Below are 11,446 nucleotides of genomic sequence, written 5' to 3' on the forward strand. Positions count from 1 at the left end.
TTTTTGCTTTCGGGACAAGGTCTCATGGCAGGTGAAGGTCTGTTCGACATTCCTCCGAGGGTCGAGTTTGTTGATTTGTCTTCAAACTCAGAGTCCCCCGAGGAAAATCCTTATCGTGACCACGACACCTTAAAGCAGGCCCGTATTCATCACCTCTAGCATATGGCTAAACTTAGGCGTAAAATTTGGGGGGTAGAGAGCGAAATTGACTCGGTGTTGAGAGGAGACGGAGTGCCTTTTCCCCTTGACCTTAATGACCATGTAGCGAACCTTAGAGAGACCCTTTTAGATTTGCAGATGGAGTTGGAGTTTATGGAGGGACATCTCCCGCCTAAGCCTCCTTGCCCGTTCTTTCCTAATGACTGTCATGGGGTCGTCCCGTCTTCTCCTCAACCCTTATTTTCGACCTTCCCTAGTTTAGCGCTTTCGCAGCCGGTGCCTTGGTGGAAGACTCTTGCCAGGAAGAAAAAATGGAGGGTAAAGTGTTCTGTCTCCTCCTCACCTTTTTCTTTTGGTTTTGCAGATATGCCGAAGAGAGGGCGACGACAGGTGGCTGCTGATGACCAGGTGTTGCGGATTTTCCTAAGTGTGTGCAAGTGTACACAATCGTTGAACAAGTAATATAATGAAAGTAATTTTTATCGTCTCCTCAAGGATTGCCAAACAAATATTGTAAAAATCATCATCAAACAATTTGGGGTGCAATTAACTATCCTTTTTTTTTTACTACTCAATTAAACTAACGGACAAAAAGAATTAAACAAGATAATTAATTTAGGCGGTTAACAATAAAGCTGGAAAATGACAAATTGCGATTACTATGATGATAAAAGTTAGGCATATCAAATCCCCCTAATTTGTAGTTTTGCCCCTGATGTTGCAACAAAGTTCATAGCAAAGTTCTCTTGTAACTAGGATTTCCAATTTAATGCACATGCCATTTTTCCAAATGCTCATGTTAAAATTCCATCAATTAGATTCACATATTCCTATGCTAAATTTAATTTCAAGAACATAATTCCTAACATCAATCCTTCAAGTTTGCAAGGTGAATAAAATATTCCTAAGTTATTCACTAATCAATACAAAAGTATCAACATGCATCAATCAAGCATTTCCAGTAATGTTTACCCTTCTGGAATTCAAACTAGCTTGTCTCTCACATAAGTTGATCATTCTCAAGCAAGAGATTTACACAATAAAATAGCTCAATTGAACAAGAGAGAAATTTCATAAAATAGTCAACAATTTGGGGGCAATTACAAATTAGGGTTCATCAATATCCCTAACACAAATAATTTAAGTCATAGTAAAAATACCCAAGTCACCACAATAAATATTCAGCATTATCTCAAGAGTTCAAGGAAGGAAGAAAAAGAAAATGAAATTATATGAAAGTTGAGTTTAGAAAAACAAGCCAAATTGATAGAGATATTCTCTTCTTGTCTCCTAACTCTTAATCCTCTTCTTATTCTAGCTCCCTTCTCTTTTCTCTTCTCTTCTTGATGATTCAGCTCAAAGAAATTCAGAACTAAACCCCTTTAATGGAGCTTTGGGCGGCTGGTTCTCTCCTCCTTTCTCTATTTTCTTTTGTGAAGAAGATAATCCCTTTTTTGGGCTCACAAAGGGTATAAACCCTCTCCTTCTCTCTCTACACGTGGGGGACAAAATTCTGTTCCTTTTCAAAAGTTGCAGCTCCTTTCCACCTCATCTAAGTACATGCCAAGTGTACAGACTTTATGTTGCTGACTGTCCATACTTTGCTGCAGCAAAGTTGACTGATGTTGCAACAACAGCCAGAATTTCAGCTCTAATATGATTTCCTTCCACATGCTTCACTAAGCTTTCCAAGCACCCTCTTGCTATGCCTTCAAAATAAATACCACATTTTTATAACATAATTCCATTATTTTCCACAAGAGTTATCATTAATTAAAACAAATTACACAAACAAAGTTAAGAGACAAAGTGACTAAAACCACACAATAACAGCACAAACACTCAATTTCACCTAACTTTTTAAGTCCAAAAGCTCAATTAATAACTCTAAAATATAGAGTTATCACACCCCCAAACTTAATTCATTGCTCGCCCTGAGTGATGACTTTAAAAATAAAAGACAAGAAAAGAAACAAAGAAATCTAACTTAACACAAGACACACACGCAAAATAACAACTTAAGACGACATAACACACCACACAACTATAACAGACAACCCACAACAAAAAGACTCAAAATAAAACAAAACTAGGAATCAATTTGGATATGGTCATATCAAGTGGGAATAGAACTCTCAAATCAGTGATTAAAAAGATAACTCAAGTGTATATGCAAGCCAAGTTTCTCAAGTATTAAGATGCTATCAAACCAAAAATCAAGTGTTTACCCTTAAAGTGTATACATAGCTCTTCCCAAACATTCTCAATTCTCCCTAAAGTAGATTAGATCTTGATCCTAAAGCCTAATTATTGTCTCCATAAGTTGACTTAATAATTCCCTCTCCACTAATGTAGACAAACACTAACCAAGGATCAAAAGGTCTTTATCAAGCTTGTAGTGTAAGGCTTAGGTGCGGGTGGTTAAGATAAGTCATTTTAGGCTCAATTTCACTATAAAAGCACCTTAATTTTCCTAAGACCAAGTAAGAGCTCACAATCACTTCCCCAAAAGATTATCCCCCAAAAATCAAAGTCACTCTTGTCATTATTCTTTATTGCTAACATGGACAGAAACAAAGAAAGAAAGAAAGGAAATGAGATAATACTTTTTTTTTTTTTTAACAAGATGCTACACCCCCAAACTTACTTTCGACCTTATGGATAAGGGATGCACTCTTTCTTTACAAAAACACTTTTTTTTTCTTGGATTTTTTTTTGCATTTTTCATTTTTTTTTATATATAAATATCTAAATTTAAATAAAACAATGGCAGTGACACAACATGAGATCCACTCCCCCCAAACTTAAAATGAAATCCACACTAAAATACCACTCATAAAGGCACACTCCTCTCACCCTCTCTCATGATGCAACACTCAACATATATTCAAGAAAAATCAAGGTGCTCAAAAGGTATGGTGATTGGATATGTATATAGTTGGGCTAGCATGTGGTGAAGAAAGAAAGGGAGTCTAATAGGCTCAATGGGGTGACTAAGGATAAAATAGTATATAATGGTTGGCTAGAACGGCTCAAACGGTCCAAAGATGGCCTAAATCATTTCCTTGGTTTGGTGTTGTCTAGGATTTCGCCTCAAGGGAACCACTAAGCAATTCTAGAAACTTAAGCTCTCCCAAAAATCTAGCTACTTTAAGGGTTTAAGAAATTATTGGTGGAGCTATGCACACAAAATTGGGACACATTCTCATTATGGTTGAATTAGCATAAAAAACTTTAAGTATTAAAGGCTCGCTCATACACAAGGGTTGCAATTTTTTTGTTTTCTGATATGTTATCATCGAGCTATTCCACATTTAAACACAACCAAATTGATTCCATTATAACTAGACTCAAGACTTCAAACAAAATACGCCTAACAATGCCTAAAACATAATAAACATAAAGGAAATTAAAACACGACAGCAGTTATCAACAACACCCCCCCAAACTTAAGGGAGAGTGCTGTCCTCAGTGCACAAAATCAACAGAGCAAAAAGAATAGGAAACAAAAAAAATAATAATAACATAAACAGAGCAGAAAAATAAAAGATTGTGGAAAATAAGGAAACTCCCTCTACTCGCTATCCTCCTGCTCGTCGGAAGAGGCAGGCGCAGCGGATGGTTCAGGTGCATGCCACCGCTCCATGATGGCCTCAGGAAATGGTGGAAACAGCTCGGGGGGCCGGAAGGATTGACGCAAAACATCGTCACGCTGGCACACATAGTCCCAATAGGTGTGCTGCTGGGCCTCCATATGATGCATCATGCTCATCATACTCTGCTGAGTGGCGTAAAGATCCGCGATAGTGGGGTTTGAAGGCTCAGCAGAGCTATGGCTAGACGAGGGCGGTGGGACAGAGGGTGGCGCTTGCTCTCTCGGATGGGAAACAACTTTGGTCACCTTCCGAATGGTATGGGCATCGATGTAATCGGGAGAGTGACGGCACTCATCATCCAGAGCGAGGGGAACACCCGCGCGGCGACATAGAGCAGTGATCAACATGGGAAAAAACAACGGGCCCTTGGTCTTGATAACACCCAATGCAACAAGCTCTTCAGAAATGAGCTCCCCCACATCAATCGAGAGGCCAGTCAAGATGCTATAAAGGAGGACGACACGATCCTTGCTTACCGAGGTATCGTGAGTGGTGGGTAGCATATTGGTCTTGATAAAATGATTCCACACACAAGCAGGAGTCGTTAAGGAGGTGCGGGGTATAGTGTGGGCCCCAAACTTTGGCGAAACATTCCATTGGGTGCCCGGCAAAGAAACTTCGGCCAACATCCTAGCAAGTTCGGCCTCGCTTTGTTGGGGGGCAACGTCCCCATACTCAGCCGCCTCGATATTGGGCAGCCCAAAAACAACATTTATGGCTTGAGGGGCGTAACTAACCTGCTTGCCCCGGACTGTGACTTCTCACAATTTTTGTGAGACAAAGTTGGCGTAAAATTCTTTGATCCAAGGGACAACCGCCTCGCGAGGGGCTGTGCAAAAATTAAACCATCCTCGATCACTAAGCACATTGGTTACATAATCAGGATTTCCATCAGTGGGGAAAGCTCTTTCAAACCAAATGTCGCGCACAATAAGTTTCTTGAATTTGTCGGCAGCCCTCGAGGATATAAACTTGGCAACAGCAGGTGGTTCGTCGGCCACAGTTTTTTTCTTTCGATTGGCGACTTGTTTGCTGCGAGGCATAATTTGCAAGAACCAAAAGTACAACAGCCACAGATAGGTGGGATGCCCAAAGTGTAATAGAGTACCTTAGAGGAGCCGGACACTCTTGTGAATGCACTGGGTGGTGGCAAAATTGTCGTGAGAACCCAAGGCAGAGAAGACAAGGAGCTGCCCAAAGCGCGATGTGGTGAATACTTGCGTAGAGGTGTGGGTGGGTCTCGGTGGTGTGCAAGAGGGGCTAGTGGGTCGGGTTTGGTTGTGGGCCGTGGGTGGATCGGGGCTTGGGTTTTTCCTGGGGTGGGTTCGTGGAAATGGTGGGGTCGGGGCGATGGGTTCGTGGCTGGGTGGTGATGGGGTTTGCTGGGTTGTGGGTGGCTGTGGGATTTCGGGTCGTCTGTGGTGGGGATCGGGTTTGCTGGGTTGTGGGTGGCTGTGGGGTTTTGGGTGCGGGAGTGGCGGGGCCGACTGGGTTGTGGGTGGGGGTCCGTGAGTGTTGGGGCGCGGCTGCGTGTTTGTGGCGTCGGGGGTGGCGGTGGGGTTTCGGGTGCGTGAGTGGCGGGGCCGACTGGGTCCGTGAGTGGGTCGGGAAGTTGGGCGACTGGGTGCTGGGATCGTGGGTGGGGTCGGGGGTCGTGGCTGGGTGTGGTGGCCGTGGGGTTTTGGGTGCGTGGGGTGGGGTCGATGGGGGTGGGGATCGTGGGTTGGGTCCGTGAGGTGGGGTCGACTGGGTTGTTTGGGTTGGGTCCATGAGGGTGACGTCGGGGCCGACTGGGTTCGAAGGAGGCTAGGCCGGTGGGGTCGTGAGATGGTGGCGGCCGTGAGGTCTTGAGGAGACGGGCTGGGTGCGTGAGGTGGTGGCGCCGTGGGTGAGGGGGCTGGGAGGTGGTGGGTTCGTGGGTGAGTGTGTTTCAGAGAAGTGGGTATGATGAAAATGATGGGTTTAGGGTTTCAAAAATGGAGTGGGTTTCAAAAATGGAGTGGGTTTCAAAAAATGGAGTGGGTCAATTTTTTACTCTATGTGTCTTTGAACAACTTTGTTGCAACATCATAGAACTTTGCTGCAGCAAAGTTAAGTCAGAGAGCATGACCAAAAATGTGTTTTGTTTTAATGCTGATGTTGCAACATCATGGAACTTTGCTGCAGCAACGGCAAGTCAGAGAGCATCCTGAATTTTGATGTTGCAACATCAGGGAACTTTGCTGCAGCAACGGCAAGTCAGAGAGCATCCTGAATTTTGATGTTGCAACATCAGGGAACTTTGCTGCAGCAACAGCCAAGTCAGAGAGCAAGCCCAATATGATGCTACATTACTCCAACTTTTCAACCCCTTTTTAATTCCATTTTTCTACAACCATAAGCACATTAAACCATCAAAATCCGATGTTCCAAAGAAATATATTTCTTGTCTTCTCCTTTTTTTTTTTTTATTTATATATATAATATACATCTACATAAAACTTGGGTTGCTCTACAATTAAATCTCAAAGTTCCACAGCAACCCGAGTTTTTGCATATTCTTCAAGGATCCTCCAAGGAGATTGAGCACTTGTTCGCTCAACCTCACCTCCCCAATAATGCTTGATCCTTTGGCCATTAACCTTGAATTCCCTTCCGGAGCCTTCTTCACGCAATTCCACTGCTCCATAAGGATGCACCTTAACCACCAAGAATGGGCCCGACCATCTTGACTTGAGCTTGCCTGGGAATAGTTTCAAACGCGAGTTAAACAACAAAACTCGCTGGCCTTCTTCGAACACCCTTGGCTGAATATGCTTGTCATGCCACCTTTTTGTTTTCTCCTTGTAAAGTTTGGCATTTTCATAAGAGAATAATCGCATCTCTTCCAATTCATTTAACTGTAACATTCTCTTTTCTCCTGCAAGTTGCAAGTCCATGTTGAGTGCTTGAATAGCCCAATAAGCACGGCGCTCAAGTTCCACTGGTAGGTGACATGCTTTTCCAAATACCAACCGATATGGTGACATCCCCAATGGTGTCTTGAAAGCTGTTCTATAAGCCCACAATGCGTCATCTAATCTCTTGGACCAATCCTTGCGGTTGGGACTCACCACTTTCTCAAGGACACCTTTTATCTCTCTATTAGACAACTCAGCTTGCCCATTAGTTTGGGGATGGTAAGCAGTAGCTATCTTGTGCCTCACATCGTATTTAGCCAATAAGCTAGCCAACACTTTGTTCACAAAATGGGTCCCCTCTTCGCTAATGATTGCCCTTGGAGTGCCAAAATGAGTGAAAACATTCTTCTGTAAGAACCTCATGACAACTTTAGCATCATTAGTGGGAGAGGCAATTGCTTCCACCCATTTTGAAACGTAATCCACCGCTACCAAAATGTACAAGTCGCCATAAGATGGAGGGAAATGGCCCATAAAATCGATACCCCACACATCAAACAATTCAACTTCAAGAACATTAGTTAAGGGCATCTCATTCCTTCTAGAAATATTACCAACCCTTTGGCATCGATCACACCTCAACACAAAAGCATGAGCATCTTTGAATAAGGAAGGCCAAAAGAACCCACTTTGAAGTACCTTAGATGCGGTGCGCGATCCCCCAAAATGACCACCACAAGGTGAAGAGTGACAATGATGCAGGATATCCTCCATCTCTTGCTCGGAAACACACCTCCTAATCATGTGGTCAGCACATTGTTTGAACAAGAATGGCTCCTCCCAAAAATAATGCCTCACGTCATGCAAAAACTTCTTCTTTTGTTGGCTTGTCAAATCCGGAGGCAACAATCCACTAACCAAGTAATTAGCAAAATCTGCAAACCAAGGAACAACATGAGAGTGGTTGACCTCAAACAATTGCTCATCTGGAAATGTCTCTTTGATGGGCACTTGAACACTGGATCCTTTTTCACCTTCCACTCTTGACAAATGATCCGCCACTTGATTCTCGACTCCCTTCCTATCTTGAATTTCCACATCAAACTCTTGAAGTAAAAGCACCCATCTAATTAAACGAGGCTTGGCATCCTTTTTCTCAATCAAGTACTTTATAGCGGAGTGATCTGTGTAGACTATTACTTTGGTGCCCACCAAATAAGCCCGAAACTTGTCAAAGGCAAAGACAATAGCCAAGAGTTCCTTTTCCGTCACTATATAATTAAGTTGAGCACCTGTCAAAGTGTGGCTAGCATAATAAATGGAGTGAAATATCTTGCTTCTTCGCTGCCCCATAACAACTCCCACTGCATAGTCGCTAGCGTCACACATTAATTCAAAAGGCAAGTCCCAATCTGGAGCTACAATTATTGGTGCTGAAATCAATCTCTCTTTCAACTCTTCAAAGGCTTTCAAACATGCTTCATCAAAGTGGAATGGCGCCTCTTTCTCCAATAGGTTGCAGAGAGGCTTAGAGACCTTGGAGAAATCTTTTATGAATCGCCTATAGAATCCAGCATGCCTAAGAAAACTTCTAATATGCTTCACCGAAGTGGGGGGAGGGAGCTTCTCAATAACTTCAATCTTAGCTCGGTCAACTTCAATTCCTTGCCTTGATATCTTGTGGCCCAAAACAATACCTTCCTTAACCATAAAATGGCATTTTTCCCAATTAAGAACAAGGTTTGTTTCTTCACATCTTTGTAAAACCTTGGCCAAGTTGCTCAAGCAATCGTTGTATGAATCACCGAAAACAGAGAAATCATCCATGAATACCTCTAGGAAATGCTCCACCATGTCAGTGAAAATAGCCATCATACATCTCTGAAATGTGGCAGGTGCGTTACATAGACCAAAAGGCATCCTTCGAAATGCGAAAGTACCGTAGGGACAAGTGAAAGTTGTCTTGTGTTGATCCTCTGGAGCGATTGCAATCTGATTGTAACCAGAGTATCCATCTAGAAAACAATAGTACCCCCTCCCTGCAAGTCTGTCTAACATCTGATCAATGAAGGGAAGAGGGAAGTGATCTTTTCGAGTAGCCTTGTTCAGTTTTCTATAGTCCATGCAAATTCTCCACCCTGTCACGGTTCTAGTAGGAATCAGCTCATTGTCTTCATTTTCCACTACTGTAATCCCACCTTTCTTTGGTACACACTGGACAGGACTGACCCATGAGCTGTCAGAGATGGGATAAATAATACCTGCATCGAGCCACTTGATAATCTCCTTTTTCACCACTTCTTTCATGATAGGATTTAGTCTTCTTTGCCCTTCAATAGACCTTTTTTCATTGTTTTCTAACAGAATCTTATGCATGCATAGAGAAGGACTAATTCCCTTTATGTCTGCAATGGTCCACCCAATGGCCTTCTTGAACTTCCTCAATACATCCAGCAACTTTTCTTCTTGCTCCATACTCAACTCAGCTAAAACAATCACAGGTAAGGTGGAAGACTTACCCAAATAAGCATATCTTAAGTGTGAGGGTAAAGCTTTTAATTCCAACTCCGGAGGCTCTTCCACTGATGGTTTAGGGGCTGCGAAAGACCTTGAGGAGAGCTCCAAAGATTCAAAATGCTTTCTTGTATGCAATCCTTGTGAGCTAGCTTCTAGCCAAGCCAAGTATTCATCCTCATCCTCTGCATGTGAATCAAACATCAAGAGTCTCTCTAGAGGATCATCAAAATTGTTTTCTAATTCCTTTGAAGCCAAAGAATCTACCACTGAAACCACAGAACACTCTTCGACCTCATCTGGAAATCTCATAGCCTTGAAAACATTGAAAGTCACCTGCTCATTTTGAACTCTCATAGTAAGTTCACCATTCTGCACATCAATCAAAGTTCTACCAGTAGCTAGAAAAGGCCTCCCTAGAATGATTGGTACCTCCCTGTCTGCCTCATAATCCAACACAATGAAATCAACTGGGAAAATGAACTTATCAACTTTTACCAAGACATCCTCAATCTTCCCATCTGGATAAGCAAGAGATCTATCTGCAAGTTGTAGAGTCACTGTGGTAGGTCGGACCTCACCAATCCCCAATTGTCTATACACAGACATAGGCATCAAATTTATACTAGCACCCAAGTCACATAATGCCATGCCACAATAAGAATTACCAATGGTACATGGAATGGTGAAACTCCCAGGGTCTTTCATCTTCGGTGGCAGCTTGTTTTGCAAGAATGAGCTACATTCCTTGGTAAGGGCCACTGTCTCAAATTCTCCTAACCTTCTCTTCCTTGTAAGAATATCTTTCATGAATTTTACATAGTTAGGCATTTGCTCAAGTGCCTCTACCAGTGGGATGTTGATATGCAACTGCTTCAACATATCTAGAAACTTCTTGAATTGAGAATCCAACTTTTGCTTCTGAAAACGTTGAGGAAATGGAGGTGGCTTCTTTGAAATTGAGCTTGCTGGTTGACAATGCTGCGGTATCCCTGCAGTATCCTGGGCAGAGGCAGATTTTTGTGCACTAGGAAGTTCAACATCTTTTTGGAACTCCTCATTTATTTGGATTGAAGAGGGCTCACCCTCATGCCCAGACTCGGTCTTGTCCTTCTCCAACTCCTTTCCACTCCTCAAAGTGACAGCTTTACAATGTTCCTTCCCCATACTCCTTGGATTCTCGGTATCACTTGGCAGTGTACCGTGGGGTCTATTTCTAAGCTCATTAGTTAGTTGCCCAACTTGATTTTCTAAGTTCCTCAATGAAGCCGCTTGGCTCTGAATCATAGCTTCATTCTTCACTATATATTCCTTCAACATGCTCTCAAGAGAGCTAGATTGCATTGTCTGTTGTTGTGGTCTTTGTTGTGGAGCTTGAGGGGGGTAACCCGGTGGAAAATTTGGTCTTGGAGGCATTGAAGGATTACTAGGGCCAGCTCCTTGATTACTCCATGAAAAATTAGGGTGTTGCCTCCATGATGGGTTGTAGGAATTAGAATAAGGGCCATTCCTATTTTGGTTCCCCATATAACATACAGCTGCCGGATTAGAAGGACAGTTATCAAAAGTATGACCCTCACCACAATACACACAAGAAATGTTCTCCAAATGCCCCATTTGTGTCCCCATGGGCTGCCCCATTGACTGATTCATTCCCATATTCATTGTCTTGAGCATATTAGAAATAGAGGAGACTTGAGCTGCCAAAGAAGTGATGGCATCTACATCATGAATACCAGCCACCTTTCTACCTGTAGACAATCTAGAAGTGGGCCACTGATAGTTGTTGTTGGATATCCTCTCAAGTATTTCATATGCCTCATTATAGGACTTAGCAAGAAGAGCCCCATTCGCTGAAGCATCAACCACCATTCTAGTGTGGGCATTCAGACCATTATAAAATGTCTCCATCTGGATGCAATGAGGAATGCCATGATGAGGGCATTTGCGCAACAACTCCTTAAACTGCTCCCATGCCTCATATAAAGATTCTTCATCAAGTTGTTGAAATGAAGTAATCTCGTTGCGGAGCTTGGCATTCTTAGTGGGAGGAAAATACTTCATCAAAAACCGCTCAGCCAACTCTTGCCAAGTACTCACAGAATCAGAAGGCAAAGAGTTCAACCAAGCTCTGGCTCTGTCTCTCAAGGAAGTGGGAACAACTTTAGTCTCAATGCATCCTCTGTCACTCCGGGTAGCTTGAAAGAGTCACTTACTTCAATGAACAAGCGAAGGTGA

At 42.8% G+C, this 11,446-nt stretch overlaps 1 non-coding gene across 1 annotated transcript; it reads left to right on the forward strand.

Moving 5' to 3' along the window:
- Nucleotides 1-11,135: 11,135 nt before the first annotated feature.
- Nucleotides 11,136-11,242, forward strand: LOC133813397 (small nucleolar RNA R71). The gene has a single exon (XR_009884410.1). It is a non-coding gene; the product is annotated as a small nucleolar RNA R71 (small nucleolar RNA).
- The last annotated feature ends 204 nt before the right edge of the window (nt 11,243-11,446 follow it).

The sequence above is a fragment of the Humulus lupulus genome, chromosome 1, assembly GCF_963169125.1.
Source record: "Humulus lupulus chromosome 1, drHumLupu1.1, whole genome shotgun sequence".
Taxonomy (NCBI): Eukaryota; Viridiplantae; Streptophyta; class Magnoliopsida; order Rosales; family Cannabaceae; genus Humulus; species Humulus lupulus.